At 34.8% G+C, this 26934-nt stretch overlaps 1 long non-coding RNA gene across 1 annotated transcript in view; it reads left to right on the forward strand.

Annotated features, from left to right (window-relative positions):
• The first annotated feature begins 8018 nt into the window (after positions 1-8018).
• The window catches only part of LOC108293715, a 28106-nt gene continuing 9190 nt past the window's right edge, over positions 8019-26934 (forward strand). The window contains exons 1-7 of the long non-coding RNA XR_005197798.1: positions 8019-8035; positions 8497-8600; positions 9747-9876; positions 10981-12484; positions 16612-16733; positions 17386-17425; positions 18139-18268. This is a non-coding gene — a long non-coding RNA (uncharacterized LOC108293715). The remainder of the gene's footprint in view (positions 8036-8496; positions 8601-9746; positions 9877-10980; positions 12485-16611; positions 16734-17385; positions 17426-18138; positions 18269-26934) is intronic.

Consider the following 26934-nt stretch of genomic DNA (forward strand, 5'->3'; position numbering starts at 1 on the left):
GTTAAAGTCCCATGGAGACGGCTGTTTTAAAGGGTCTTTGGCCATGGTCCGCTGTAGAGCCGTGGTCCAGATCTGCTCTCACTTGCCGCCGCCTCATAGAATCAGAACAGTAACTCATTCCAGATTCTTCCCCAGAATGCCATCTGAGTCACAGCTTGGCGGATGCATAAACAAATATCTGTGGAAAAACGTTTCAATTGTATAAAACTTGAAATATTTTGGCTGATCTGCACAAACTCAAATTGACAAGCCAACCCTGCAGGAATATGTTGATAGAAGGGGAAGGTTAACATTGTTGAATTCAGCTAGATGCTTCATCAGCTAGAAAGCCTTGGAAGAAAGAAATATAGATTGGTACTTGCCTGAACTTCAACCAAGAAGGTTTTTTTTTTCCTGCTATGGAGAGTCTACTTACATTTGAAAGATTTACCAGTAAAAGCCCTGCACATGATACACTTGTGTGCACATGCATTAAGGACATCATTCCCACCCTTGTGCTAGCATTGTGAAAGAGCTCCAAATATTCAAATTGTGTTAACTTCTTTTCCTGGATATATTTAGCTTATGGGTTTGTTTAAATATGTGGAAAAGTTATGTTTGGATAATAGTATTGAAGTGAAAATATAAGATACACATTGAATAATGTGTATGAATTGTTCATTGTGCCTTAGTTAAGCCAGACAATGAAATTAAATGTGTAATAGTTGTATTTTTTTGCATGATCTTACTTGGAAAGTAATTAGTTAAAGGCAAACGGATTTTGAACATGAACCTGTTCAGCTTGTTAATATGGTTGCTGTGGCTAAATAGCTGGTTTCCTAGGGAAGCTTCTGAAAACGTACTTGGTAGAATTTTATTCTAGAACAGATGTCAGAAAGGAATTCTCAGGTCACGGTTTAAAGATGTGTACAATTCTGTATTCACTTGTAGAGTGCATAAGGGCAAGAGAAAATGACATGGAAAGTGTTTTATATCTTAATTAGAAAAAAAGGCATTTTGTTTATGTGCATTTGAGGATACATTATATAAAGTTCATAAGTATAATTGTTTTATGACATTTTCTTGATACATAGATATTGCTAATAATGAGTTTGCTAAAGTATATAGAAGCATTTTAGAAAATGATTGTAGAAATATAATTGTTAGATACCGCTGAGTGGGCTCTTACTAATCCTGTGTACATTAAAAATCCTTTTATTTTGGTTTATTGCTGTGATGTTTTTCTGGGGAAACTTAATGTATACAACTTCTAACTACAAAGTTTTATTAGTGCTGCTGTATGTATCAAAGTCATGGATGTAGATGTTATTTTGTCAGTGATCTTTCTGTTAAAATTTTCATGGTGTAAGATTCTTTTCATGACGGAATTGCCGAAAAGGCCAGCCAGGTTCTATGAACACTTGCATGGTAAGGGTTGGGTGGGCTTTTGTATTACTTTGCATCTGTAATCAACCAGATTGTGTTACTAAATCTTAACCAGCGTAGATATGGCTGACATTTTGCATTTTGGGGGAGATTAAATTGTTTCACAATGATGTCATTGGTTACAGATAGGAGTTTCTAGACTCTAGATGCCTTTGTAAGTATTAGGCAAATATTAGATGTGGATTTTGGAGATAACAGGGTGGGGTGTCAGGAGCCCTGTATGCATAGGAGCATATGTTGCAGGGCCTCCAGACTTAAATCCACGTGAAGATGCTGGGAGTCTTGCATATATGTTAACATTACATTGTAAAAAGGTAGACTGCTTTCCTTTTGCTAGTGGGAGTGTTAAATCACCTCTCGGAATATTAATTCATTAAATTGCCTCGAAACACTAATTCATTGCTGGTGGATATGGTAAATATTTTTAACATCTAATTTTCTAGATAATTCATGTGGGATGGAACCAGTTTTGCTTGCAAAAAGCAAACTTCATTGGATCATATTGGGCTTAATTTTTAGGTTGTGGTAGTTATAATTGGAATGTTCTTATAATTTCTATTATAATACTATATATCTTAATAGAAATATATATATGACTGTTTTTCTCACAGCTACAACATGGTGTATATGCAGTTTTTTGTATAACAGAAAAATTGCCATATGCAGTCAAATAGCATAGGATAAAAAAGTTCCCGTTTGCCAAAGAAATGTGACTTTCATCAGTAATGACTTGTTTTGATTTAAAATGTTTCTATTTGTAGAGGCATTTTAAGTATGTTATGGGAATGCTAGCAATGGGATGTTAAACCTGAGTTTATTAGGTGTTTGGCTGACCAATGGAACACTTGTGTTATGTGTATACAATATACATGGTTGTTACGTGTTTTTAAATCATAGGAGGGGTAATGTCTGCATGTTTCTAAATATATACACTCACACCCGTATCTATATATATACATACATATTTAGTGAAAGCTTTTATTCCCTTCTCCCCATAGTCAGATCATTTATATGTGTAAATAATTGAGCAGTGAAGGGGAATTTTGTTAGATGTGTATAAAACAGTCACAATATATAATTGTTTTGCTTTAAATGTTTACTCTTTGATTTGTAGGAATTACTGACACATGTATTTGTGTATGCAGGTTTATTTATGCATTCATATCACTGTATAAACAATATTTATTGCCATAGAATAGAAATATTCTTAAATTGCCTGAAATATTGTATGGCTGCTAGAGTAGACAAATGTTACCTTTTGATTTTTAGCATCTGCATACAGATTATTAATAGGCATATTTTGTGACCAGTGAACTACTAGGCAAGGACATACACACTTGAGTTTGATCAGTAGAAATGCTATGCCATGTTTATGTGGGATTTATGTAGTTGATGTAGAGTATAAATTGTACATAGAAGATAAATACAACATTTTTGAATGTGCAATTACTGTTATTTTTGGAAATATATTTTCATTCAAAAGTAGAATTATTGTTTGCCAATGGAGTTAGCATGTTTGTTCTTTTGAGGTTTGATTTTGAGGGTCTTTTGGGTTTTGGGTTCTGAAGTTTTAAAAAATGAGATAGTCTTTTTCTAAAACGTTTTTATATGAAAATGTACATTTTAATTTTTTTTCTTCCAATCTAATTGGTGGCTTGTCCCTTCCTGTGTTTATTGGGCTGTTGGGTGCTTGGATAGAGCTGGAGAGCATTTGACTGCTGTGTGAATAATAGATAAGCATCTTGAATAACATCTGAATTTCCTAGGTATGTAGAAACACCCACCGTACACATACATGAAGATGTATAATATATGAATGTTAAAGTGTGATTGAAAATGATCTTTTACCAATAGAAGTGTTAACCTTTATTTTGTTTTTTAATTTGGTGTTTATGCAGAGGTTTATTTGATTGTTGATATGTCCATGTATATAATATGTCATCTACCTTTATAAATGTGTAGAAATTTGTTATATTTAGTGGATATATTTTACCTAAAAATATAGGTCAGAAGCTTTTTATGTTTGCTGAAGTGAAGTGGGATACCAAACCTGTATGGTAGAGTGGGATTTTTAGATTGCTGTGTGTAGAGTCAGGTTCTATCTTTATAATCTATTCTTTTTCTATTAATACATAGACATTGCTGATGAATATATTTTTAAAAATCATTAATATAGGCATTAGCTTCCTGATTGACTTGTTTGTTGGGAGGCACATGGATAAGGATGTTGAATACTTTGTCATTTCATATCTGTAATGTACAGTTGTCACGTCGACCCTTCTACCTCCGGGGTTTTCATCTGCCAGCAAATGCAGCTGGAAAGTACAGCATTGGCAGAATCTGAAATCTGGTTAAACAGCACCCCATTTTCATTACCATAGGTTCCGTAGAGCTGACTGAGGGAGTGAGATGCACTGATTTTGGTATGGGGGTGCGGTACAGGTACCAATCCCCCTCCATGGATATTGCCAGACAACTTTGCAGTCCTCTTTAGTTTTTTGTTGTTGTTGTTTTATAGATAGTGTAGACATAAATATATTCCAAGCATCACTTTGTTAAACTTTGCTTAGCCCCGCAAATGATTTTAAAAGCCCTGTATGGGTGGCTCTCTTGGGGTTACTATTAAATAGCTGTGATCATCATAGTTGTTCTATAACATTTCAATTTTGTAAATACATAGTTTGTTGATAAAGAGGAGAGACACATTTTTCTTTTGATATTGTTGTTTTCACTTTTTGTAGTCTTCATTGCATTGCTGGTATTGTAAAAGACAAATTACTTGCACATGTTTAAGCTTATGTGTTAAATGTGTATGTGCAGTCATGTTAGAAAAGGAGAAGATAGACTAGTTTCCCCCCACGCGTTTAAAAGTAAAATTTAACTTTAATTAATTAAATTGTTTGGGTCAGTTTCATATAAAAGTAACCTCTCTATTGAAAGGTATGTCTTATTTTCCTGGATGTACTGAGGTTCATGATGCAATTCATTTTTCTTAAGAACATATCATAGATTCTTATTATATAGTTTTGTTCATTTTTTGGCATGGCAATAACCAAGACATTTTTGTAAATAATAAGCAAATGAAATATTTAATTTTAAACATCTAGTATTTCTAGATGTATAGAAAGTCTGACAAAGTATGAATTTTTAAGTATCTTATTTAAATTTGTTAGTACTATTGTCTTTTGCAACTAACGTGGCAGTGAAATTGATTATTGATACCCAGGACCTTGGAGATAAACAAAATTTATCAAGTTTTCATTTGGATATTAGAAGGAGGAAATAACAAGACTCTCTGCATTTTACCCATTCTTATATAGTTTACCATTATATCATATATGAATTGCATATTTTTTAAAAACGTAGATGAAGTCTGGGTGAGGTGGCTGACGCCACTAATCCCAGCACTTTGGGAGGCCAGGGCAGAAGAATGGCTTGAATCTAGGAGGCAGAGGTTGCAGTGAGCCGACATTGTGCCACTGCACTCCAGCCTGAATAATAGAGTGAGACTGCATCTCAAAATAAAGAAATAAAATAAAAAACTTACATGAAATGTCATGTAAATACATTTGGTCTTTCCAGATGTACTTCTTGATACCATAATTTTTCTGTTATTGTTTAAGATACAAATGACTTCATTAAAGAGATTTTCTACTACCTCTAGGAACTATACAAAATTCTGTATGTGTTCCCATGGTTGCATGACAATATTCAAGACAACTTTGTAAATACTAGATAAAAAATTTAACATCTAGTCTTTTTAGATGTGTAGGGTCTCACAAAGTACAATTTTGTAAATAACTCATTGTAAAATTTCATGGTTTCATTGTGTTTTGCAAATGTCTTGGCAATGAACCTGATAACATTTTGGGTTTCCTGACATATTTTGGTATCTATTGGGTTGTTAGTTTAAGGAAAAAGTTAAAAGTGCGTATTTTCAACTTTGAATTGTAATCAGAAAAGATACTTTAACCATCGTTTAGTGCTTCTATTATATTTTTAAAACTTCAGTCTTAATTTTGTAGGGATATTGTTGATAGGGCATTATATAAATAGACTTTTATTGTCAGTGTAGGAAATGTCTTTTATAAGGAAAAATTCTACCTCTTTGAATAACAGTTTTGTATTTAGTTGGACTGCATGACAGACAAAATAACATACAAATGTCATTTTCTAAAGATCTAGGTTTGCTAGACGCATGGAGTCTCAACAAAGTATAAATTTATAAATATTTCATTGTAAAGTATCATAATCAACTCCTTCGCGTTTTCAGTAGTACAATAGATAATCAATAATTGGCCCTCTTGGGATTTACTGTGTAACATTTTGGTGTTTGTGCGTTTTGAGAGGGAATAGTAGATTGCCTCCATATCTTTTGAATGTTAGAGTCTCTTGTATAAGAAAAATAACCATTGATTTTTTGTATGTGCTAACAAAGAAACAAAACCCCCTGGATATTTCATCTTTAGAAAGATAGAGGAAGACTTGAGAAGAGAATGGTCATTGTAAATTAAATAGATGTATTGAGTGTTAGAAAATTATTTAAATAATTGTTCTTTTGTTATTTGTACTCCTTGTAAATTTATTTGAATTCATATCCATATATATCATAAATATACACATGCACATCCAAATTTAGTGGCATAGATCTGATATATCTCAACGGTATTAATCTTTCACTCATTTACACAGTGCTTTCATTTAAAAAATTGTGGAACTGCCGGGTGTAGTGGCTCATGCCTATAATTGCAGCACTTTGGGAGGCTGAGGCGGGCAGATCACAAGGTCAGGAGACCAGCCGGTCCAACATGGTGAAACCCCATCTCTACTAAAAAATGCAAAAAGCAGCTGGGCATGGTGGCATCCACTCAGCTAAATCAGGAGGCTGAGACAGGAGAATCACTTGAACCTGGAAGGCAGAGGTTGCAGTGAGCCAAGATTGCACCGCTGCACTTCAGCCTGGCGACAGAATGAGACTCTGTCTCAAAAGAAAAAAAAAATTCTGGAGCTAGTGGCTGGGTGTGGCAGCTCACGCCTATAATACCAGCACTGTGGGAGGCTGCTAAGGTGGGTGGATCACCTGAGGCCAGTAATTTGAGATCAGCCTGGCTAACATGGTGAAACCCCATCTCTACTAAAATTACAAAAATTAGCCGGGCATGGTGAGGGGCCCCTGTAATCCCAGCTACTTGGGAAGCTGAGACAGGAGAATCGCTTGAACCCCGGGGTGGTGGGGGGGGGGGGCGCGCGCAGGTTCCAGCCAGCTGAGATCATGCCATTGCACTCCAGGCCAGGCAACAAGAGCAAAACGCCATATCAAAAAACAAACTATGGAACTATTGTTCTATTTCTAAGCTTGCAGATATTTCTAGCATTCCACTTAAACGTTACATCTAAATGTATGCTGATTTTTCATTAAATAGTAAGTAGGTCTATAACCATTTTCTAATCTCTTTCCATATTTACATGAGTTTGAAAAAACTGGTTATGAATATTTTTTATTTTTGTGATAGCTTTTAAAAACTATCAGATATGATAATCATAGATTTCAAGTTTACAATGTAAATTAGAAAATTTTTATAAAGGTTCTATCCAGTATTAGATAGAATATTGGATATATCAAAAGTATACTTTTTTGTGTCTTTTTAAGCAGACATTTGGCAATGACAAATTGATAATTTGTAAAAGTTCTGAAGTGTTATAGCTGGCTACTGGGATTTTATCTATTCCAGTTCTCAAAAATTTACTAAATATGTTATAGGTTATCTATAAAATCATAAATATCTGAGATACCTGTCAATAATGAAAGAGTGCAGTTATTGTAGCTTCTTTAATATGAATGTAATTCTAACACTAAACAATTTCTATATGGAATATGTTTTGTACTGCTAAACTGGTATTTTATGTCATGTTTCAGTGAACAACTAGTTGTTTACAGAGGTCTTTGCATATGTTTCTAGTTTTTATAGCTGAAATATTAAAGGTTAATTATAAAAGTAATGAATTACACTTGCAGCTTGTCATTCTGACATTTAATATGTGTTGTGATAATGGTGATTAGTTAAATATGCTTTGAAATTGTAACACGAGTTTAAAATCAAAAAATTGTATATGGATGTATTTATATATTGCTACATGACAAAAATCTAGAAAATAATATGAAAATTGTTTGGAAGGACATGACAGAGTTTTAACAGTCCTCTGTGGAGAAGGGAGAATAGAAGGACTACTTCAACTTTTTGTACCTGAAATTTTCAAAAGATATTTCAAAATGGACATTTAAACAACAGTAAATTTTAGAGAGACAACCAGTTTGTGCCTGTCTGTATCCTTGACATTCAACATCCTAGGAACAGTGGTCTGTAGTATTCAACTTCTTATTCCCAACAGCCGTTATGAACAGTTTTTGATTGATCTCACAAAGAGCATGTGATTTAGATAGTAATGCAGCTACTACCATGAAACAGAGTATTGGATTACCAAAGGAAAGAAGCAGAACAACAATCGGTAGAGATTAAACATGGGTTGAAACCAATGGGAGGAGACCTCTTATGTAGAATTTCTCCACTCAATATTTTAGCTGAGGATCTTGTGGAAGATGGAATTTGAGGTAGGTGTAAAATAGTAAAATTTGGGGTGAGAAGCAAGTGACTGAAAGGAGATACTAACTGAAACATTCTATAAGGAGACTAAATTTTCATAGTGGCAATGCTGTATTTGTGTGTACTGACTAGATCAAGATGTTGGAGGTTGTATCTCTAGGGATGAGGTGGAAGTTATCCTTCATTATCTTAGTATAAACTGAAAAAAGATTGCTTCCTCCCTTTTAAAGTGGTTGAGTAGGCCTTTGGAGATTTATAGGTAATTCAAAATTAGCAGGGATAAATTTTAAATATTGTAAGAATTTTTCTAAAAGCTGTGGTTTTAAAGTTAGTGAGAAAGTGAAATGGTTGCTGGTGTACTTGATTTTCTCTATTCACTATGCCTGGCTAGCCTATAATTATCCTAAGGCTATGTTCTGGTGCCTGATTTGTATCTAAATGTTTCCGTTTTGGATATTGTTTTTCTTAGGTAATCAGGATGAATGAAAGACTTATTTGCAGCTAACCTGCGAGTATTCAGGAACATCCCTTTCTCATGGAGTCCCTTAATTTACAAGTTAACTGAAAACATAGGTAAGAAGATTCTGGTACTATTTGGTGATGAGGTTTTGCCTGAGCTCAGGAAAATAATACTGGTACAGGGGTGTTTTGGGGGCACCTTGGAATTATCAAATGCGTTAGTCTTTAAAATACATTTTATTCAAGTGTAGGTATAGATTGGTTGCCAGACCAAAGTGAGAGTCAGGCTGCTATTTCTCATGGCCCAATAACAAGATGCAGATGAACTGGGGAGGAAGAGACTTTTTATTTCTGCAGCTGGTTATAGGAAGAAGACCTGGAAATGGTTGCCACACCAACTCAAAATTACGAAGTTTTCCAGAGCTTATATACCTTCTAAGCTCTATGTCTGTGTAAATGTGTATTCATCTGAAGACATAAGTAATTTATAACTAAGGTCTGAGTCTTGGAGACCTTCCTCTGGAGCCTCAGTAAATTTACGTAATCTAGGTGGGTCCAAGTGCTGAGGTGATTACCCTTATCTTGTCTCCTACTAAATCATGGAGGTTTGGGGAGTTCCTTCAGACCCCCAATAAACTTGTTTGTGGAGGCCTGGAAAGTTTCTTCAGACCCCCAATAAAACTTGTTTAATCATGCTTTAAGGTTCAAGAAAGGCCTACTCAAAATTTGGTGGGTCTTTGTGACATTCCAGCCTTTATGTAAGGGAAATGACTCAGCTTTTAGTATTTAACTTAAGAAACAGTTGTTATGGAGACCTGTCCTGCCACAGGTGCGTGCAGAGACACAGACACAAATACATAGTGAGAATACCTTTAATTAGTTTACTGATTTATGGTCAAATACGACAGTATAACTAATAATGGAAATGACCAGGTGTCAAATACTGGAAATTATAAAATTGACGATATGTGTATTTTCAGAAATGCAGAGTTTTCACAAAATGTTTTCACATACAGTCCTTTGATACAATAAAGGGTGAAGTTCGTGGAAATCATGAAAAGATGCTGCTACTGAAAATTATCAAATTCATTACTGATGTTGTAGAGTCGACTTTGCTATAGGATTGATAATGAGGAAGTATTTCTAAATGTTAACCTGTAATAAAATTCAACATGAGCATTCACTTAACCTGCCACCTTAGCTGTTTCATTAGAGTGGTATATATCTCACCTTACAGTGTTTCTTCTTTTTCCTTGTCAGGAGATGGTAGTTTCAAGAAGGAATATTTTATCATCTTTGTTTTTAATCTCAAGAATGATACCTACCATCAGTGAATGACCTGTTGCAGTGCTTTCATTGAAGCATTCTTCATTCCTTCAGCAATGTGATTGTAAGGGCAGTTGAGTGCTAACTTGATTGGGAGAGGGGCAGTTTGCCTAGACAGGACTTGATATATCCTGTTTTTCATAAGCTTGATGATTTTGTGTAGCAGTTAGTTGACATTCAGATCTGATTTGGGTAACATGTTGCTATGTAAGAAACTTCTTGAAACAGGTGCATAAAACAATACTATGATGTCCATGGATTTCGTTGCTCTGATTATGCCCAGGACAGTTTAGGAATTGTATCTTCTCCAAAGTCTCATTGTAACCTCTGTGTTTTTTAGTATAGTTACTATTTCTTTCTCATCAAATAGGCTGAATTCTTTTTGTTATTATCATTTGAATATTTAGGCACTGCTATCAATGTTTATTGTGCAGAAATGCACGTATACTGCATGTAATAATTTTGTATGTCAGCAAGTGACCTAGAGGTAAAAGGAATCCAAATACAAAGACATCATGTGGATAATGTTGGACAGGTCAGTTTTTCACAAGACATAGGAAGGAAAGAGGCCAAGCATGGTGGCTCATGACTGTAATTCCAGTGCAAAGTCCAGGTGGGTGGGTCATGAGGAGGAGTTCAAGACCAGCCTGACCAACATAGTGAAACCCCAGCTTTACTAAAAATACAAAAGTAGCCAGGCATGGTAGTTCATGCCTGTAATCCCAGCTACTTAGGAGGCTGAGGCAGAAGAATTGCTTGAACCTGGGAGTCAGAGATTGCGTTGAGCTGAGATCATGCCATTGCACTCCAGCCTGGGCAGCAAGACTGAAACTCCATCTCAGGAAAAACAACAAAAGAAAAAAAGCTAAAACTTAGCCTCTGCATTTCCTACCTCTGTAACTGTTTCAGAGACTACCCAATATAGACAGGACCATTTCAAGTTAGATCTTTTAGAACAAAAAAAAAAAAAAAAAAGAAGAAGAAGGAAAGAGAGCTCAATCTGACCTCCTTTATTATTAGAATACTCCAAAAGGAATTTTTGTCCACCTGTTCTTTCTTCAAATAGAATGGCTGTTGCATATCATTTTACAGACAGATTTTATTAGTTCTTACTGATGACCTAAAGTTCGCTTCTAATCTTTTCTCATTTTCCCAACTGTTCTCTCAGGTGATGACTGAAAAAGGGGAGCTGTTCCACTATTTGTACCATCATCTTCACCAAAATAAAAAATTCTTTTTATGATGTTTGGAGACACTCTTCATGATTGTTTCAGTGGACACTCCTTTGCAGATCTAAAAAATAGAGAAAACTCATTTTTGGAAAGAGTCCGATAGAGTTATCATTGAAGTGAATTTTAAGTAGGCACGATGAATATGTTCATGGTTGCTGTTGGACCGTATCTCAGGAGCTGGAATGACAGACATTATTGAACAAAGAAAGCAGCATAGTGGAATTAAAAAGGCTGAACTCTGTGCTTTCATAAATATGAAGTGCGTAATTTTCACTAATCACAGGGTAAATATAAAACTGAATTATTAAATTTACAGGACATAGTAATTGTGTGAAATACAGTATTTTTACTTAAATGCTTTTTGTCTGTTTCTACCCCCCAGTCTATTATTTTATAAACTAGTTGATGCATAAGCGGTGTTTTGGCGGTGATATATTACTTACACATTTTCGATGTAGTAAACATGTATATGTATGTGTGTGGGTGTGTATTATCTAACTACTTAGTTGGACTTATTCCTATGATTTGGAATTTCTGGGGCCAAGTTTATGCAAAAATCTATATTTTTGAGTAAACTTACCATGACTAGAGTAAGTTTCCCCAGTATTTGCAAATTCTTCATTTCCTAAAGCTGTACAAGCAGCAGATAATATTTGTAAGGATCGATAATGTAATTTATAATGATATTATTTTCTCAGCTGTTTTGTTAACTGTATCATCATAGCTTTTAACTCATTTGTGCTATTCCATTTTCCTCTGTTACTTTTATTTTCACTTCTCTTGTAATGTTAGTCTGGTCTCTTTGTACTCATATCTAAAGAGTTCATTTATGATTAACGATGTTAATTTTTTGTCTAGAATTGCAAGTATGTTTTTCTCATTCATTTTACTGTGGTGGTTTATTTTTTGGTTACACAGAAGTCGTATATTGAAATATGAAATATAATCTTGTTTTATGGCTTTGGAGTTTTGTGGGGATTTTTTTAACATGTTTAAGTTAGTATCATTTATTTGTATTGCTTTCTGTTTCATCAGTTATTTTGTCATTTCTTTCTCCATTAGTCATCGTTCTGGTGTTAATGAGTGCATTAAATACTCACTTTGACTGGTGTAGTTGTCTCTGAAGCTCTACCATAATCATGAAGAAAATTTCCACGTAACAATTGGCTACATTTCTGTTAACTTGCCTTACTTACCATCTTATTGACACTTTAATAATTGCTTATGATTTATACTGTCTCATCTATTCCATTGAGCTTTCATTTCTCTTCTTTTCCAGAATATTATCTGTCTATACTTGCATTTTTTTCTGTCCTTTGATGCTTACAATTATTTTTGCAAGTTGGAAAAAAAATGCAGTATTTCATTTGCAGCAAATTTAATAGATTAATTAGGAAAGAATAGATGTCTTTAAAATTGAGTCTTCTATCCAACTGCAAGGTAGGTCTTTCTATTTTTAATGGAATAATAATTTGGGGATATAGCTAGTGCAGTTTTTTTTTTAAGTATTTTTTAAATACTAGACATTTTTTAAGTATTTGTTAATTGAGTGATTTGGATCACTTATTCAGCTTACCTAATTGATATGTGAAAACGTTTTTTGTATGTCTTTAGAAGTCTTTCACTGAATTTCTAAAATTAGGACTTTGTTTAGCAATTTGTCATTTTAATTATCTTGATAAAGTACATTAGTAAGTACTTCTAGGTTATATGAAAGTAGAAAGTACACTTGGCAATTGAACTGTTAATTGCAGTTCCCTTAGATCATGGTTGTTTAATCTCTTATTTCATAGGGGGCTTAAAAAGCCGTAAACAAAGATATATAGACTGAACGTACAGCTAAAGCATTAAATTTTAAAAATCAATTAAAATCAATTGTTAATTACAAATATTTAAAAAGATAATGAGGTGGTACATGTCAAAGGAATTCAGCCTTAAAAATGCCAAAAATAACACATTCATGAAAATTGGAAAATTTAAAAATAATTACAGCCATTTTTAAGTTAAAATGTAAAACATCACGTTATCTTTAATTATGTATCTTACACATACCAAAGATTTCAGTCGTCTTTTGTGATGTCACAACTTTTTCATATTTGTCATTTTATTTTTACTGCACTTAATGTTACATTAATAAAACTCATAGGGGGCTTAAAAAGCCATAAAAAAAGGTATATAAACTAAATATACAGCTAAGGCATTAAGTTTAAAAATTCAAATAATATTGACTGTTACGTTAATTACAAATATTTAAAAAGATAATGAGATGGTACATGTCGAAGGAATGCAGCCTTCAAATAAAAATGCCAAAAATAACACATTCATGAAAATTGGAAAATTTAAAAATATTTACAACCATTTTTGAAGCGAAAACATAAAAAATCACCAAGTTATCTATAATTATATATCTTACACATACCAAGTATATACCAATATACATAAAGTACTTAGCCATGTAAAAGGGTTCTTAGATTTGCTGATAAGAATCATGACAATTGAAAATACAACTAAGATATAATTAATTTCTGTACTAAGATATAATTAATTTCTCTACATGACCAACATGGAGAAACCGCATCTCTACTAAAAATACTTTGCAATAACTGGTTGCTTGGCACTAAAACTATTTTAGTTTTAACTAAAAATTGTTAAAAAGTGTTTTCCTTTCATCTTTTACCCATCTGCACTGTGTGTGTGTGTGTGTGTGTGCGTGTGCGTGTGTGTGTGTGTGTGTGTAAAGGGTAAAGATTCTGAGCTGGAACTGTGTATCACTTCTCAGTTTTCATGAGGTAGTGACTATATAACATGCACGAACAGTGAGCAACTAAGAAATCTGCAAGCATGTTCGTAGTAGTATTCATTGATAATCATTTTTGAGGTGAGTAATAACAATGCCATTTCTATGTTTTTTTCTCCTCTGTGTGCCATGTCTGTTGTTTATTTGTCTGGTAATCTTTAAAGCCACACTTTCACTTTAACATGAGAGATTGAAGTATTATTGAAGAAGCTGATGATAGCCCAGGGTCTTAAATAAATGTCTTGTTTTTTGTGTTCAATATACTTATTTGTGGGAGTGTATACATATTCCGGGGCGTTCTAGTTCCACAGGGACAACCTAGATGGTACAGAAATATTTTGTTCATTCTATATTAGTCAATTTATAATTTGATCTACAGCTAGACATTTTGATTGTCACTTGTTGTGAGCAAAAAATAGGAAGACTTTGTAAAGATTGGGAATTGAGAAGGTGACTTGATTAGGTATCACAGACTTCTAATGTCCTGGAACAGAAGACCTGTAAGTTGATCCAATTACATGAGAAATAGAAAGTGTAATAAAGTTATCTGCGATCATGGGGGAAATTGTTACCCAAATGGATAAGGAACTATATTCATCTCTCATGGTCTGTAACAGCATGAAGAATTTAAAATTAATTACTACAGACATTACAGAATTACAGAAATTCAGAAAACGAATATGTCTAATTTTGATGGTATTACTGATGATAAAATTGTAGAAGCAAGAAGAAACACAAAGACTGATAGTTTTATTAATGTAACAAGTAAAGTAAGAATGAAATGACAAAGTTGAAAAAGTTGTGACATCACTTAAGAAGACTAAAACCTTTGGTATGTTTAAGATATATAATTAAAAATACCAGTTAATAGAATGCAGTCCCCAACTACCAGAAATTATGCAGTCAAGTTTCCCACATTTGGGGGGGGGAAACTACCAGTTCATAGGAATAGTGACATGAACACATAGTTCAGTGTTGTTAACCGTATAAAGTGATTCTTAGATTTGCTTATAAGAATAATGACAGTTGAAAAATACAACTAAGATATAATTAATTTCTGTACTATTAGATTAGCAAAGGTTCAGAAGTTTGACAGCATTTTTTCAGGAACACATAGGGAAAATCCAATGTTGCTGCTCATTGCATAAAATATAAAACATTTGCGTAGGAATTTGATATTTTGTAAATGTCTATCATCTGTGCAAATCCATAATGCATCTCCTAACGACATATAGCAGTAAGAAGGATTGATGGATGTTTGTATACCACTATGAGATAATTTCCTGGATATGATTTATGAATAGGGGAGAGGTAGGCTATAGGAAGTAAAAATAGCAATATAGTGTTGGCATCCCTGTAACAACCATGTTTGTTTATGATGCCCTGGCTGGTAACTGAAATTGTACTGGGGTTTCAACAGAACTTTGTCATAATGGGATGATGCATGAGCTAATGAGTTGTGGAATACATGGTTCTTCATTGTGGAATAAGTTATAAGTAAAACAATGAAAGGGATTTTGCAATATCTTAGGAAGAACAGACGTTCTTGATAAAGTTCCTTGTATATGAAGATAGTATTTTAAAATATTTGGAATAGTGAGTGAAGAAGCTTTCTCTGTGAGAGGAGCATCAGTTCTAAATATATCCCAGTCTCTTCTCTTCCTGTTACTTTCTTCAGAAGGACTTGAGGTAGCTCCTGAAGTATTTGGTCAAGATGGTAAACTCCTGAGGAGTAGGCCAGGCCTCTCTTCCGCCTCCCAAGTTTAAGTGATTCTCCTGCCTCAGTCTCCCGAGTATAGGATTAGATGCGTGCACCACCATGTCTAGCTAATTTTTGTTTTTCAGTTGAGATAGGATTGGCCAGGTGAGTCTCAAGCTCCTGACCTCAGACGATCCACCCACCTCAGCCTCCCAGAGTGCTGGGATTACAGGCGTGAGCCATTGTTCCCGATCTTAGTGAAATTTTCTTTCTATTATCTGATTATGTGGATTTAATAACTAGTGGATGAAATTATGTGGGACTGGTGATTTAGACTAAAGCCCAGAAGGACAAATAAAATAATCTTCTAATACAATTTCAGATACAATAATGGATGCATGCAAAATTGGGTGTATTAAATAAGAAATGGATGGAAGGTAGAATATGAGCAGATGGCTGGATGCAAGAACGGAGAATGCAAGTTTTAAAAACCATTGGTTGTAAATATGGATATCTGCAACAGTGGAATCCTTTAGTGAAGGTGCAGATGGTTATATGCCTAGGTGTTAGAATTGGCATGGATTGAAAATGGAATGGTATATACATAAATCTTCAGATTGATGAATACAAGTATGGTTAGCTAGAATCTTCAATAAATGTAGGGATCAAGATATGGATACATTGCGTGGGTGTGGTAGCTGCATGTTTGATGGTTTTGGAGTGGCTTAATAGGTTGATTCACAAGGCGATGGTGCAGGAATTTGATGGCTATGACAATGGGCTGATGAAATAATAGAGTCATATATGTAAAGTTGATGAGAAAGATGGACATTTGAAAGATGATGGTGTATTTTCATGGGCAAATTTATTAGAAAATTATAAAAGATTTGTTTTTGCATTCTTAACATGGTAGTAAATAAGCAGAAACCACAGTGAGTTCACAAATTATTTTAATCAATGATCTTTCAACATTTTAATAATTTGGGGACTTTTGGAGGTTCAGGAATGAGAGAACTTTACCTTCTGTACATTAACTGGTCATATGTCACAATTTTCCCATATTTTTCACAGTTATAGCTGAGGTGGTACCAGTTAAAGAAGTGAGAACTTCTTCACTGACTGAAATTTGCATATCAATCCAAATGATTGTGCTTGTTTACTGTTTTTGTAGACTTCATTCTTCAAAAGTGCTGGTAAGAATCAGTAACCCTGGTCTGTTTATATTTGACCAGTTTGATAGGAATCTAATTTGTAATATTTTAAAATCCAAAACCACACATGAATTCCATAAAACACAAGGTTGTGAATTTGTGGAATGATTATCAGGTGAAATAAGAGATAAAAGGGCTCTTAAATTTTGTTGCAGTTTTGACATGCAGTATATGCAGGTTTTGATTTAGTACGCTTACCTGCTCTCAACATAGTATGTGATGTTATCTGGACTGAGACTTTAACTTTTTATCCATATACTCAGTAAATGTTATATTATCTCAGTAAATTTTGCTGAATAAATGCTTTGGAATAAATTCATCAGCTAGAGGGAGATAAGGGAATCTGACAGCTAGTGGGAGTATAAGGAAAACGGATGAGCTATTAAAAGATGAGTCCTTGGGAATCAGAATTTGCTGTAAATATTATGGGTTATAATGAGAGTAGAGCATCAGGTTTAGTTGTAGTTTCAAATGCATGATTTAGGATATCATCAGTGAGTAGGTAAGGCGTGCCAATAGGAGTTAAGAGGTATTTCAGCATTGAAGTGGCTAAGGTAGTGTCTTACCCTTTTATTTGATGAGTGAATGAGAAATCTGCAAATATTTTCCAACATTCCTGTTTTTTTTTTACAAGCATCTTTCATAATCAAGGAGGACAAAGACCTTTCTTGCAGGTAAAATCATTAAGAACTATATTCTGATTTTGAAACTGTTCTCTTTGCTATGTTGATGATATATTAGATTCTTGAGTTATTTGAAATTAAATTTTTCAGAAAACCTATTTTGTGGTTATGTGATTGAGTTGATATTTTAATTAAAGACTGTATTGTAAACTTGCTAATAAGCAACATTTGACAAAATCAGGCATTTTCTTGATGTTGGTACCACTAGAAATTGCACAAGAAGCATACAGGAAAGCAAGGAGAATTGATGTGTGGATAATGGGAGTTGGTTTATTGAAAGATCTTAATACAGTACTGTGGAATACATGGAGTATCTCATTCATATTTCCTTATATTCTGTATTTTAAAAAAATTCTTAACCCCTCAACTGGTGTATAAATCAGAATAAAGAAACTACACAGGAAATGCTGGTTCAGAGAATGAATAGGTGGTTGGTTCGGATGAAAATAATTTGGAATAGGCGTTAGGTATTTAAATCACAAGAAAAAAGTGTCCAGAGGAAGGAAGGAAAATGGCAGCTTTGTCATTTGCATACAGTAAATATACCTGGATTTGGAGGGTTTGGATTATTCCACATCAGATTGTAGGAGTTTAGTTTTATAGAGCATTACTTGACTTGAAGATGATATTTTTTTTCACTAGACATGGCTGTGTCATAACTTGTTGTTTCTTTGCATTTGCAATCTCTTCTTTTGTACTCTCAGGTGGTGACCATGTGGATAATAGGATTATAGACAAATGGTTCTATCTACAGCATCACCCCAATGCTGTTGTTATTGCTTCTTTATGGGATCTTCTTGCATCTTTGCTTCTCAAGGGGCACAACTTTTAAAAGTACGTCCAGGAATAGAAGTGACCTGCTTTTTGGCAAGTAATTGCCTGGAATGTTGTTATGTACTTCTCTGTGCTCTCATATTTCATGTTTCCCTCTGTTTTTGTATATTAACTCATTGTATTTCATTGTGTTTTTTAAATTTATATTTTACTTTATGAATGGAAGTAAGGTTTGTATATGGTAGTATAATTAATTCAACCCCATGGACACGTTAATCATTGTCCAGATGATAGCAAGTCTTTCTCAGAAGCAGAGGGCCTTGGTGTGCCAGTGATTCCCCCCCCCCGCATTTGTAAGATACTTTTTTCCTCATTTGAATCAGGAGCCCACAGTTTTTGGACAAGTCTTAAATGAGATTTTAAACATTATCTGGACTAGATCTTCCATAGTATCCTTTTTGTTAGACCTAGTATATCTCATTCTCGATCAAGATGTGAGATTGACTGTAGTTCACCTCTTACCAAGTACACAAACTTGGATGACATAACAACTGGGAGTGTAATGGAGAGGGAGATCCTTACACTGCCATTTTGAGCCATTGTGATACCATCTTTTAGAACGTGGTACAATCATTTTCTTGGTATTACCAGTATTGTTTGGGGTTGGAATAAAAATCTCACTGTACCAAAGAGATTTTCTTTTTATCCACATTACCGTGGTTTTCCTTTGCTTCTGCTTAACCTAAGTGGGCTTAAGGTAAATAGTGTTTATTTGGTGTTGTAATTGTCTACCTCTGTAACATACGCTGTGCTATCCATTGGGGAACTGCTCACTGTATTGCCAAACCTGTCTCAACAGGTTTATACAAGGGAGGCATCCAATAATATTACCTCTCTAGACCAGAGTAAGAAATAACAAACAATTGCTAGAATTTTAAGACTATATAATCAATCCCATTGATGTCAGTTAATCCTACCAACAGAAGATTTAACGGTTTAAAAATCTCATGTGTACAGCCATCATTGTACACCAAAATCATATTATATTATTTTGTATGCCAAAGTACAAGTATGCCAAAACCGTACTATATTATTTTGTTCATTGCCAGCTAGATCTTGAGGTAGAACTTGAGTTCCTTTTTGCAATACTCATGTATTTTACTTGCACAGAAGATGCTTTTGTACTTCCAAAGCTAACTTACCATAATATTTCTTGTGTTAATATTTTTCAAGTTCATAATGCTGTTCTGGATGTAAGAAGATCAGTGTCCTAATCAGACACCTTTACATTATATGAAACACGATACAAAGTTTTATAGTCTGTATAACAATATACAGAGGTCAGCAAACTTTGTGAAAAAAAGAGCAGACTGTATAATCCCCATACTGTTGCAACTACTCAAAATCGCCATTATAATGTGAAATCAACTATAACCAATTCATAAACAAATGGATATGGCTGTGTTTTAGAAAAACTTATTTACAAAAACTTGTTAGACCAGATTTGGTCCATGGGATGCAGTTTTCTAACCTCTGGCTTATAGCAGAAGTTTATTTTGATCCTGGGTAATGTGGATACACATGTAAAGCAGAAGCAGGAAAATGTATTCTATCCCATGTCATTTTTCTGAATACTCAACATATGAAGTTAAATTAAAACATGGGGCAGAGTCTACTTTAAGCCTTTGAATTCTTGGCTCTTAAAGCCAGGCTGAGGGTTTTGTGTTTTTATTCTTTCATATCTCCTTTTCGCTTAGGCTTGGCACCAAGTTTATTGAAACAGGGCCATCAAGAATGAGTAAGTCACTCAGTAATATAAAGCAAGCTGTTTATCTACCATCTTCCAATCCTACTTCCTAGATTTGATAAGAGTTAGCCATTTGTAGTATAGTTATTAGTAACTTTTCTAAACTTATATAACTTTACGTGGAATTCATTTCCAAATATGTGATTATTATGATGTTATTTTGTAAATTTCAAGTTTCTTTAATATAGCATGGACATGTTTCCAAATCAAATATAGCTTACCCACAGATTTTTTATTTGATGTAAAGTATGTATTACAGTGGGTGAATCCATTTCTCTGTTTTGGGAAAGCAGGTTAATTTTTTGTTTATTTGTTTTGTTGACACATATAATGTTGCATTAAAGTATACTACTTGTACAGGATAGCTGTCTAGGTGTTACATTGTTGGGTCATCACTTTTGTTTCAGTTAGATGCTATGAAACTGCTCTTAAAAGTGGTGTCCTCTGCTATCACAGAGCAGTGTTATAATGGAAATGACAATTTTCATAAAAACTTGTGTACAATGGGTATTAAGAATTCCTTAGGCTGGGCGCAGTACCTCACGCCTATAATCCCAATGCTTTGGGAGGCGAAGGAGGCTGGGTCACCTGAGATCGGGAGTTCCAGACCATCCTGACCAATATGGTGAAACCCCATCTCCTCTATATACAAAAAAATTAACTGGGCGTGGTGGTGTATGCCTGTAATCCCAGCTACTTGGGAGGCTGAAGCAGGAGAATCACTTAAACCCAGGAGTTACAGGTTGCAGTGAGCTGAGATTATGCCATTGCACTCCATCCTGGGCAACAAGAGCGAAACTCGATCTCAAAAGAAAAGACTTATTTAAGTTTTTAGCTAATCTAATAGGTGAAAATGGTATTTTGATGTAAGTCTAATTTTAAAAGTTAATGGCCATGGGTAAAGGAGAAGCAAATAGTGAGGCATAATTTGTAAGATAAGGTAGTACTCCATTTTTTCTCTGCTCCCCCCGCAAATCTCATTTACCCAAGCTAGAAATTGTTAGTATTTTCTAAATTCAGTGCTTCTTGGAGGTTCATAAACTCCCTATGCATACCATATACCAGCATTTTCCTGACTTTGTCTTGTTGAAATAATTTTAGATTCAGAGTTACAAGAATCACATGGAGCAACCTGATGTACACTTCACCCAGATTGGCTTTTTATTCTGAGTTGTTGTGTTTTCTCCTAATAATTCTTCTGGCTCTCTCCTCCCTCCACATGTTTATACATAGCATTATCATTTTATGAACTATTTGTGAGTGAGTTGCCGACATTATCTTCCTTTAACCCAAAACACTTCAGCATTTACTTTCTAAGAGCCTGAGCATCTTATATTGACTTTGGTAATTCATGAAATGTCTTACTAGTATGAAGGTATAACAGTATACAGTCCATATTCACATTTTACTCATTTTTTCCAGAGATGTTCTTTATAGCAGTTTTTCCCCTTCTACAGTATCCCGAAAAGGACCTGTTGTTGCATTCAGGTGTCATGTCTCTTTAGACTTGTTTAATCTGAAACAGCTTGCCAGACTTTGATCACATCAGTGTTCTTAAAAAGTAATAGTTAATAGTTTTTAAGGAGGTACCTCAGATTTTGAATTTTGTGTTTCGTCATGAAAAGTTTTAAGATACTCATTCTGGGCATAAATACTTAAGTATTTTCAGTGTTCTTCAGTGAATCATATCAGGTGACAAATGTCACTTTGTCCACTTTGAACCACTTTGGTCTCTTGGTTCAGTTGGTGTCCACTGGAGTTTTCTACTTCAGTTAACAGTCCTTTGTAATTAATTTGTAACTGAACTGATATTTCATTTTTCATTCAACTTTCACATAGTAGTTTTAGTACTCACAGATGACTTTTACCTGAATCAGTGATGATTTTAAAAAACTGTGTTCTTGCTTATATGCATTATTTAGTGTCTTGTACTGTAAGAAAGAGTTTGTATATCATGGCCTGTCAGAACAGTCCAGCAGTGTGTTTTATCAACTGAAAAATCTGAAAGAAAGAATAAGGTGTGGTGATCTATATGAAAAGACAGAGAGGTCTTCCAGTGGGAGCAGAGAAACATAGGCCAAGGAAAGACAAGGAGAAGATTGTAGTCTTTTATTCTTCCTTACATTTGTTGAGGTTCACTGCTGTTACAAAGTCCTGGGATTTGGCGGTGTCTTTTGAAATCCTTGCCAGTTCTACTTGATAAAGTATTGAATGATTACATATGAGGTGAGAGGAGGACTGAATCAAGAATTCTTACCATTTAGACCTCAATGACTGCTAGGGAGGGTTGGTTTTTTAAAAAAATCCATTTTGCAAGTTTTAGATCCTTATTAAAGTCACAGATTAAGATTTTTATGTTTAAGTAGGAAACTTGAGCTGAGGGGAATTTGGAGAGAGAATACTTAATGGCTATGGGAAAGAATGAGATCTAGAGATAGAATGTATTTGGGAGTAGGACATGTCTGAGACCATGCTTTGGATGCTCTAGCATTTAGATATTGAGAAAATGAGGAAGACGCGTTAAAGGAGGTTGTGGCTGGAGTCACTAGGTCAAAACCAAAGGGTTATAGTGTTCCTGAAGATACATGAAGAATGAGATTAAAGATTAATGAGGTGGCAGTGGCTTTTTCATGCCATGAAAGACACAGTTCAATCTGGAAATTGAATATCATTGATTGTAGTGCTGTTATTATTGAAAAGGCCATGTCAAAGAATAACCTTTGAGTTAATGGTCTCTACTATAATTAGGTTACCACTGTTAGCCCAGCACAGACAGATGCTGATATCTGTGAGTTGCTTTCATCAATGAATGTGTGAATCCAGTTTCAGGATTTTAGATCCTCTTCATCATTCCACGTATGTACAAGATACTTGATGTTTTCATTACATCCTTTCAGTCTTCTAACAGCAATCCTTAATGTAGCTTTACCATTGGAGTTTCCACTTGTAGTGTCGCTATCTGTACTTGTATTCATTTGCCAAGGTAGAGTATTCATTAAGGCAGGATTGCATTTCAGATACTCTGGCCTGTGTCAGACATTTAGCAAAGATTGTTGAGGAAAGGAATGGATGAAGGGGTCAGCTGAAAGAAAAAGTAACAACCTGATGATGGGTAAGAGGAAAAGGAATGAAAAAAGGATGGTGCTAGGAATCAAGGGAGTAAGCAAGATAGTATGTATGGAAGGTAGAATTTTTAAAGAAAGTTGTAGGGTAAAGGCAAGGTGTGTTGAATCTACACTTAAAGTACAGTAACATCACCAAAGTCAAAGCCGGGCACAGTGGCTCACCCCTGTAATCCCCACACTTAGGGAGGCCAAGGTGGGCAGATCACCTGAGGGCAGGAGTTTGAGACCATCCTGGCCAACGTGGTGAAACAACATCTTTACTAAAAATACAAAAATTAGGTGAGCAGGGTGGCGGGCACCTGTAATCCCAGCTATTCAAGAGGCTGAGGCAAGACAATCCCTTGAAACTGGGAGGCGGAGGTTGCAGTGAGCTATCATGCCACTGCCCTCGAGCCTGGGCAACAAGAGAAAAACTCCATCTCAAAAAAAGAAAAAAAACAGAAACCAAAAAAAAACCCATCACTAATGTCAGGGAGAAAGTACGACTATGGAGGATGTTCTTTTCCAGCGTAATCTGAAGAAGGTACTGACAGGATCCTTGTACAGTGTCATTCTGTAACTAATGGGTTAGGTATGGGTCTGTAGAAAATTGTTTGTCCAAAGTAATTTATGTCTCTTTTCACTTACCAAATTTCGTTTTATTCGTTCATTTTGTGTCTAACAGACTATAAATAATGAGCTCCTATTGACAGGGACATTTTCCTCTTAATACTTAGCTTTCTTTGACCTGACAGAGCCTTGCATGTAGCAGATACTTAATTTAATAATGGGTTGTCTAAAATGGATGAGTGAAATTCTGATGAATGAGCCCGTCACCTGACGTGTGAGTAAAACAAGAATTTATAGAGATGCAGTATGAGGTAGTTGCTCCACACCTTTTTGAGACTGTTAATGGCATGTCTGAGGAAATCATAGATTCTGTAGACTATGTTGAGTTGAATTGTATTAAGTATACATCCTACTATTAATGAACTCAGCATCTGCTATATTAGACTTTCTGTGGCGAAAGTCTTTTGGGGGTTGGTTATAAATCCCCGTTGATAGTTGTGGAGTAATAGAATATAGCTCCTGCTTTCTTTCCTGCTTGTATGGCCTGTGCCATTAATGTCCTCTTTTTCACTGTTTTCTGAAATGAAAACAGTCAAAGAGGAAGCCATATGCATGATGGACTTTGTAATCTGGGAAAAGTCAACATATTTCATAGTAGTGCTCTTTGTGTGTGTTGTCAGTTCTTAAGTAGGATTCATTTTCTCCATATTACATACTGCTCTATTTAAAAGGTTTCATGAAGAATGGCTGTAGACAGGCCAATGATAGAATGGTAGAATATAGTCAGTGTCTAATGACTTTTAATCACGAGTGAATAAATACAATCTATGTAGCTGACTTCAGGGTGACCACTCAGTGTTTCTGTAATGACAGTATTTATGTTATTGTACAGTAATACTTATTTCTGTGATCCAATTCATTTGTTTACTATTGGAATTCAAGGATTGTTTAAGAAATGTCTACTATTAATAACAGATGGGAACAGCATATGTGTTTTAATAAGAGACCGAGAGAGACAATAAGGAAAACAAGAAGAAAGTGTTTGTGAACCTTTCACACTACTCCTAAGTTCGGGAAGTCCACAAGGCACAGTAGTGGAGATTCTGAGGAGGTGAAAACCTGTAGAGAAATGCTTTATCAGTAAGGAGCTAACCAAGTTGTTAGAAAGTGTTGATTTCTAGAAGGATATTGAGACATTAGGCATATAGTCTTTCTTTCTGGCTTCTTACCAGCTGTTGTGAATGAGTTTGACGCTTTTTCTGCCATTATAAACTTTGGAAAAGGTATTGCTGTTTGTTCAATTTGAAGTAGTAGTATATCCACCAAAGCCTTGTTAAACCATCTTGTGGATTCATGGTTCTCTTCAGGGATATATGGGATTCCTACCCACAGTCACCCAATATCACAGTGAAGTGCAGGTTTGGAGAGAACATCTGAATAGATTCATGCTAAGATGGTACATTTGCACTGAGACCATTGATTCATGGAAGGCAGACATGAAGTATCCTAGGATTGATCAATATGCCTTAATGTAAATAGCTGCATGTAGACCTGTTTCCTAGGCTCCCCACTTGAAGCTCTCGCAATGTGTTTATATTGTTAACAACACACTTTATGTTTTGTATTATGTGTTATTTTCCCAAAATAAATATAATGAGCTCCTACTTGACAGGGATCTTTTCTTTCTATTGCCCTTTGATAAAATGTCAAAGAGTTTTGTTAAAGTTTGTTGAATAAAATTTGTGATGGAATGGGTGAGGGGTCATGAATTAGAGAATATAGAAATAATAGCAAATGTGATTTTCTGATAGCCACGCAGTATTATATTCTTTTTGATATAATATGTAACATGTTGCTATGTTATATTTAATGTATTTAATATTACTATATCCTGTTGCTATATTTGTATAATTTGGGAATCTACCATATTTGACGATGTTGAAAAGAACATAAAATGTAGTCATTTCTTAATAAGGTATAGAGATGTATGTTTGAACTCTTTAAGAATATAGTGATTTATTTTAAAATGAATGATAGGAAAGGACCATAAAAATGTCTGAATTTGGGAAATTAGAAAAGGTTTTCTTTCTTGGGCTTTCCTGTGTCTGTTCTATGTGAATGTTGTGTAATTCTCACTTTGCCACAGCTCCCTCTTTGCTGACCCTTCTTACCCCTGCAGAGAAGGAAGAGGGTCACCACTGATGATGATACTTTGAGTGCATCTTCAGGTTTATTGGGAATGCAAGGGAAATAAGGTCTTAGCAATGGCAGTAAAGGGCTAGTTGCTTTGTCAGTTGCTACTACTTTTGTTTGACACTGCTTGAGAAATCTGAATGACTAGTTTCAAATCTGGATTCTCAGTCAGAATTTTTTTTTTATTTTTGAGACAGAGTCTCACTGTTATCACCAGGCTAGAGTGCAGTGGCGTGATCTCGGCTCACTGTGACCTCTGCCTCCCAGGTTCGAGCCATTCCCCTGCCTCAGCCTCTGGAGTAGCTGGGACTACAGGCATGCACCACCGTGCCCGTGGTTTTTTTTTGGTTTTTTTTTCCTCTCTTTTGTATTTTAGTAGAGATGTGTTTCCACCATGTTGGCTAGGATGGTGTCAGCCTCCTGTCAGTCAGAATTTTACCTTTATTCCAACGTTTTTTTCAAATCACTTACATTTATGTAAATTTGGTTCATTCTTTCCTGAAGATCCAAGTTTCTTTCCATCTACCTGAAGAACTTTTCTTTAGCACTTCTGGTATAGCAGGACTGCTGATAATAATAATTTTTCTTTTAGTATATGGTGATTATTTTTTATTCAACTGTGTCTTTTTTTTAAGTTCTCTTCATTGAAATATGTACTAAATACAGAATTAGTGGGGTTTTTATTTTAGCGCTTCAAAGATAATCCACTGTTTTCTGGACTCCATTGATATTTAAATCTTTATTTTTATGTAATTTTTCTCTTTATGTAAACGTGCCATTTTTCTCTGACTCCTAAGATATTCCTAAGTATTGAGACAGTTTTGATTATGATATGACTCAGTGTGTGTGTATGTGTTTTTTTTATATTTCTTGGTTGGTTGAGCTTCTTGAGTCTGTACATGTTTTATGTTAAATTTGGGGGAATTTTAGCCATTTAAAATATAGCTTTTCAGGCTCTTTCCCCAGGACTCCAATTTTTACATATGTATATGTATTAGACCTATTAATATTGTTCGGTGGATTCCTGACATTCTTTTTAAATCTTATTTTTT

Source organism: Cebus imitator, unplaced genomic scaffold, assembly GCF_001604975.1.
Source record: "Cebus imitator isolate Cc_AM_T3 unplaced genomic scaffold, Cebus_imitator-1.0 Scaffold544, whole genome shotgun sequence".
Taxonomy (NCBI): Eukaryota; Metazoa; Chordata; class Mammalia; order Primates; family Cebidae; genus Cebus; species Cebus imitator.